Genomic DNA, 6947 nt, shown 5'->3' on the forward strand with positions numbered 1-6947 from the left:
AGAGAATGCCCTCATGTCATCTTTTTACCCCCATTAACCTTTTTGTGCTCCTAATATTTTTGTTACATTTTCTAAACAGACATGAATCTATAAAATGCTGAACATTTTCATGTAGTCACAGATAATTTCGAATTTCGAACACGAATGTATGATTTTAACTCAGAATATTTGAACATACTTGTTATAGCAGGAAAAGCACAGGCTGTATTACTAATATTAACAATGGCTCTGTTCCATTTAAGTGTCCCAGTGAACCAGGATGCATAATACCAGGACCCTGAAACTTTAGCAACTAAATGGAATTCAGCCATCTTTTATTTTTTTATAATTATTTACACATTTTTGTTATCTCCTACTGAGCCATGTCAAAATGTTCTATATGAAAGAGCTCCAATCACTCACTCCCACTCTGGGCAAGGAAAAGGTTCCCCCTTTTTTTTTTTTTTTAGAACTGAAGTGGCTTGCTCTTCAAAATGAAGCTTAAGGTCTCCATGTGCGTGAATTCCACACAAAAAACGTGACCAGGAGGGTGTTTGGATATCCAGTGTAGAAGTACACACTGTGTATTGGAGAATAACTGAGCCTGAGCCTTTTGTCGAATTAGGAGAAAGTGGTGGGGAAAATCCCCAGGATACAGGCAGACTGGGCCGAGTTATTCCAAGTATTTTATTCATTTCCTGGACAACACCTGACCAGAATAAAGATATACAGTTCAGTGCTTATCATGTCCCATCTGCAGTCTCAAATTTAGAGCAATTTGGGATTCATTGTATAAGGTTTCACTGTCCTGGAAGTACAATCAAATCCTATGAAAGAACAAAATGAACAGTAAAGGAGAAGAAATATAGAGAATGATATATATATATATATATATATATATATATATATACATATATATTTATAACTTAATTGTGTGTGTACTCCTTTTCTTTATCTGTAAAAAAAAAAATGCATTTGAAATCACAGCATTTGCAATTAAATCTATTTTGTGGTCTTTATTTTTCAAGACTTTGTGTGCCATGTTTTACAAAAAGTCTTAAATTGTGTCTATAATGTTCAAAATGGCAACCTAAACCAAAGGGCGTAACATACAACATGTCTATTACGTGAACATCTTTAGTTCTATTCCTCCAGATTAACTATTTTTATCAGTAATGCGGCGTCCTGCTAATGCTCACCAATAATGTCCCACTCACACTCATCTATACAACTGGCTACTACTCCCTAGCTGAGTGTGTTTGTGTGTGTGTGCTCGCCTGAAGGACACATAAAACAAAAACCAATCAGCTTTTGCAGAGGCAGAGGCAGGAAAACTGACACCTGCGTAGAGGCACGTATGAAATCCTAAATCCTTCCTGTCATTACAGGCGTGAATTAGCGCTTCATACTTGTTTGGGAAAAGTGGTGATTTTTCAAGTGACTCTGGCACCGAACGTGTCTTCCGTCACCTCCGAGCTGACGTGCACTGACAGCTGAGAGGCCTCATTTCGAAACAGTCAGCATTTCTTCTTGAAATGTGTGTACACTAAAACTTGCAGTGAAACTCAAATAAGATGAATCACTTTCTCTAAGTTGGTTTTATAGAACAGTTCAGTCCCGCTATTGTGAGCGTTCTTTATAAAACGCATCTCTGCTCTTTGCTGCTCAAATCTTTCACACTGTGTGCCCGTCATAACCCGTCATAACCCGTCACCGTTTCATGTTCCTGTTCTTTTCTCTTTCTAGATACTGACTCATTAACTGCTGTGTTTGGCAAAGAGTCATCGTCACATCCCAAACCAAACCATCAGTGTCACTCTTGCTTTTAAACAAAGAGATGATTCTTGCTCTGTAAAAACTCCTCTATGTCATCAGTGACAGGAGGTTGACTGCGTGTTCTGCATTCGCAGTCGACTGTGCGAGTTGACTCATTCGGTGTCTCTCTGAGCACGTCTGCAGCGATGAAGATAAAGGCGTGTAAACCACAGCTACAGGTAATAAAAGCCAGTGAAACCAATAAAACAATGTTTTGTCTTCAAGCGGAAAGTATTACATAGCGTCTGATCTTTAATGATTTTTACCAGTGACCAGAAAGTGCAACAACGTGGCCGCCCTCATTCATTCCTGGAATAACACATTCAGAGAGAGCGCGCTAAAACACGAGATTTCAAGAGAAAAACATATCAGCAACATCTCAAGTAATTGAGTTGCAGTTCTGTCACCATCTGGCGAGCAAAGCCTAACCTACCAACTCATTAAAATATGCTTTTCTGATCTCTAGCGGCCTCTATCCTCATGACCTGCATCAGTTTTATACTCCACAGGAATGCCCTGAACATTTTACCTGTAACCTTAAAGTCACTGTTTGCCGTAAGGAGACAAAATGGGAAGAAAAAGGGGAACAAAAAGTCCCAGAGTTTGATCAGCGGGGTGTTTTGCAGAAGGGAACACCATCCCTCCATGGGACGCTGGTTTCTGTGTTCACAGGTGGCACCATGAGAGTCCAATTTCCCTTTTAGAGTTTTACAAAGTTACATGTAATCTAATCAAGCATCATTTGGGTCCAAACAAAGGCGGAGCGGCCCTCCTGGCTCGTCCTTACACTGGTATCTGGTTTGACTCTTGGATGTCCTCACATTTTTGTTTGATCTAATTTTTCGTTTTATTGGGTCGAGAATTTTGTCCGTTTTTTCCTCCCTGCCTGAAAATGATGAAGCCTTGTGTTGCATAACATGAACAAAAGAGAATTCAGACCAAATTCATCCTTAGGGTTAAATAAAGGCTTTTTTTCACTGTATCCTGCACCACACTTCTTTCTCTGCGGTGGATCCTTTTTGCTCCGAATGCAGTTTTGACTTTCTTGCTGCATGGGACAAAACCACATCATTAACTTTCTGAGTCCTCCGTGAACTTATAACATTAAACAGCTAACAAGACATTCTCCAACTGGAGCAGTGTTGGAAACTAAAGAAAAAGGTGTGTCAACCAGGCTTTGCGTGACGGTGACACCTCTTCCTCTTCACCTGCTTTCCCCCGGCGGTGTGTGCAATGACAGCGGCTCATCCACAGCTGTGGTTCATACTGGGTGCGTATCCTACATCACCGAGAGCAAACACAATCCGATAAATGGAAAAGCATGAATGATGAATCAAAGCCTCTATCAAGGTTTCTGCTCGCCGTAACTTGATTATCAACTTGTCCTGACGTGTCCTGACTCACATTAAATCAACTGTCACGCTGTTTGTTATGTAGGAGCATTCACCAGGATGTGTTGTGTGTTTTATCCAGAGGTAGACAGACAGATAACTACATTTATTCAAGGACTGCAATTATGAATATTTCCAATTTTTTTTTACTTCTACTCCACTGCATTTCAGAGGGAAATGCTGTACTTTTGACTCCACTATATTTATATGACAGATCCAGTTACCACTTATTTTTCCAGAATTAATACAAAATATACAATAATATCAATACAGTTAATATTAATGGGCGAAGCAAGTCACCAAAAAAACAAAATCAAAACACTATTTTCATGCTGATGGATAACAAATAAAACAATATTGCAATAACAATAATGAAATAATTACATTCTGCACAATCAGTATTTCTATTTTGACAACAATACAGGTATTTTATCCTTGGGAGTATTCTTCCATTATCATTTTACTCCCACCACCGCTATTATGAGATTAGTATTAGCAGAACCATGCAGATAAATCCATTAAAAACCAGTATCGACCTTTACAAACTCCATCATTCATTCAATTGAAGAGAATGCGATTTAAGAATAAGAATAAGAATAAGAATGACTTTATTTATCCCGGAGGAAATTGTTGTGCCAGAGTGCGGTACAGAGGTCAAGTCACAACAATACAAAATATTGAAATACAAAATTGAACAGAAAACACAATAAAATACAATTAAATTAAATAGTCTGTCCCTTTTTAAAACAAAAAGTACAGATTGAAAAGAACAAATTTGTGAAAAGTGTCACAGTGTGTGAGGTGAAGTGTTACATTTACATTTATTTTTTTATCACATTTTATTTTGGACTACTGGATTTGAAGCGTGAATGATGAATCAAAACCTCTATGACGGTTTCTGCTCTCTGTAACTTATCAACTTGTCCTGACTCACATTAAAGCAACGGTCACATTGTTTGTTACATAAGAACATTAGCCAGGATGTGTTGTGTGTTTTATTTTTTGGCAGACAGACAGATAAGTGTCAGTCAATCAATCGCCAAATCATGACAACCTTATGCAAGACGCTATCCATAAAGAGCAGGTCTAGACCACATTTAAGAGAGAGACCGAACGGTTCAGGAATTCAAAATGAATGATTCAACAATCCCACATGAGTGGCATCAGTAATTATATTAGGTAACAGCGGCAAGGAAAAACTCCTCATTAACAGAAAGGAATCTCAAACAAAACAACAACAACTATAGTACTGATAATAGGAATATGACTGATAATTAGCAATATGGTAACATTGAATAGTAATAGCATGACTAACATTTGCAACTTTGAAGTGCTTCTACATGAATATTTCCATTTTATGCCACTTTTTACTTCTTCTCAACTGCATTTCAATAACAATACATATACATATCAATACAGTTAGTATTAATGGGCAGAGTAAGCCACCAAAGAAACAAATCAGTACAACACAATCAGTATTTCTATTTTGTCAACAATACAGGTATTTTATCTTTGGGAGTATTCTTCCATCATTTTACTCCCATCACCGCTATTATGAGATTAGTATTAGCAGAACCATGCAGATAAATCCATTAAAAACCAGTACTGACCTTTCCAAACTCCATCATTCATTCAATTGAAGAGAATGTGATTTACATTTATTTTTTCATCACATTTTATTTTGGACTACTGGATTTGAAGCATGAATGATGAATCAAAGCCTCAATCACGGTTTCTGCTCGCTGTAACTGCAACTTGTCCTGACTCACATTAAAGCAACGGTCACATTGTTTGTTACATAAGAACATTAACCAGGATGTGTTGTGTGTTTTATCATTTGGCAGACAGACAGATAAGTGTCAGTCCAATCAATCGCCAATTCATGACAACCTTATGCAAGACGCTATCCATAAAGAGCAGGTCTAGACCACATTCTTTAATTAAGAGAGAGACCAAACGGTTCAGGAATTCAAAATTAATGATTCAACAATCATGTGATTTGCATTTATTTTTTGTCACATTTCATTTTGGACAATTGGACAGCCTGAACTAAACATTTTTTTCAGGGAATTTAATCGCTACACTCACAGGGGCCTCTGTATTTTAACATAATTTCAGAGGAAACCTAAACCCAACAGTTACAAGGAATTTCAGTGTTAGATAATGCCACCCATTACAGGAGAAGGAAGTTTTGTAATCATGTAATCTGTGTGTGTGTGTGTGTGTTTGTGTGTGAGCTGGGGACAGTTACTCACCATTCAGTCATCTGCAACCACACCTAGCAATATGAGATCTACTGCTGCAGAGGGTGACGCTCCTCACTGTCCTGACTCGCCCCTGTGACCAAGCTGGTAAATCACATTCATGTAAATTTGAAGGCATGGAGTTAACATTAAGCTCAGGACTGCGGCGCCACCCTGTGGGTGTCATATGAAAGTGGTTGGAGAGGCGGAGTGAGCAGACTGAGCTTCTTTATTTATGGCATCAAAAAGGTCAAACACATTGTGGAGGAATTAAGGATTTCTGCAGAAATGAACAGTGAATGAACAGAAACTGAGGGTTTACATTTCCCACAGTGGATTATTTTTGAGATTACGTGTGTTTAAGTAATAATTTTCTCAGATGAACATCACCGAGGCATAATTATATGAAACAGAGGAGGAGGAGATGACATGATGACTCACTGCCACCTCAGTGTAACAGATGTTTCATTAATGCTGTTGGTTACATCAGTGCAGGTCAAAATGACCCCCATGAGAAAAACAAGCTGACAAACAAACTATGTACAAATTATGGATTAAGTGATGAAAGATGGATGTGTTATTTATAGACGAATGAAATAACTGCAGGGAAAGTTGATTTAGGAAGAAAATGGCTGCTTCAGATCCAGGAAAGTTAATCCAGAAACAGGAGCTACAGAGTTCTTTGATGTAGAAAAAGCACATGATGTTCTATGTCAGGAGGGACTTCTCATTAAATTACATTTAATGGGAGCCGGAGGACAAGATTTTAGTTCTGAGAGCCCAAGTAGGATCCAAAATTTCCTTCATGATAAATGATATTTTTTGATTTACATTGACACCAGTACAGGAAGATGATTATTTGCAGATGACGGGGCTTTGAGGAAAAGATGGAGATATTTGGGTTATGTTGTGAAAAGGTTGCAAGATGGAACAAATCAAGTTGAAAATTAAGAAATGGGGATGTATTATCACAAGCAATGAAATAAATAGAGTCATTTGAAACTGTGGAAATAATTCAATGAAGACATTTTGGTTCTCAAGAGTCTATTCTGACTCCAAGTTATCGTGGACAGAACACATGAGAAGTGTTGCGGGTAAGTGTGAATTAGTTTTAAATGTGACCAGATGCTTTATAGAGTTGAACTGGGGAGCAGATATTGTGACATAATCCCCGTGTGGTTCATAGAAACTGTGTTTGTAGATTTGGATTTACTTTAATTTAAAGCAGAATATAAAAGTACAGATTTAAGGAGTGGGTTTTATAAGGAATGTAAATATTCAGTCTGTGCAGGTTTCTACTGATGGATCAACAGATCCAGGAACAGATAATGGAGGTTCTGCAGCTGCAGCTCCTAAACACAGAGCTGAAATATGGAATTAAAGTTTAAATTTCTTACAGGTTTTTGACAAGTCACATTCCTCTGTAGGAGTTCACTTGTTCACAGTGTGCATGGGGGAAGTAAAAGTAAGTAAAAACATTAAGTGACCACATCTTTCAAATTTCATGAACTGTTTTCTC

Source organism: Pempheris klunzingeri, chromosome 6 (assembly GCF_042242105.1).
Source record: "Pempheris klunzingeri isolate RE-2024b chromosome 6, fPemKlu1.hap1, whole genome shotgun sequence".
NCBI lineage: Eukaryota > Metazoa > Chordata > Actinopteri > Acropomatiformes > Pempheridae > Pempheris > Pempheris klunzingeri.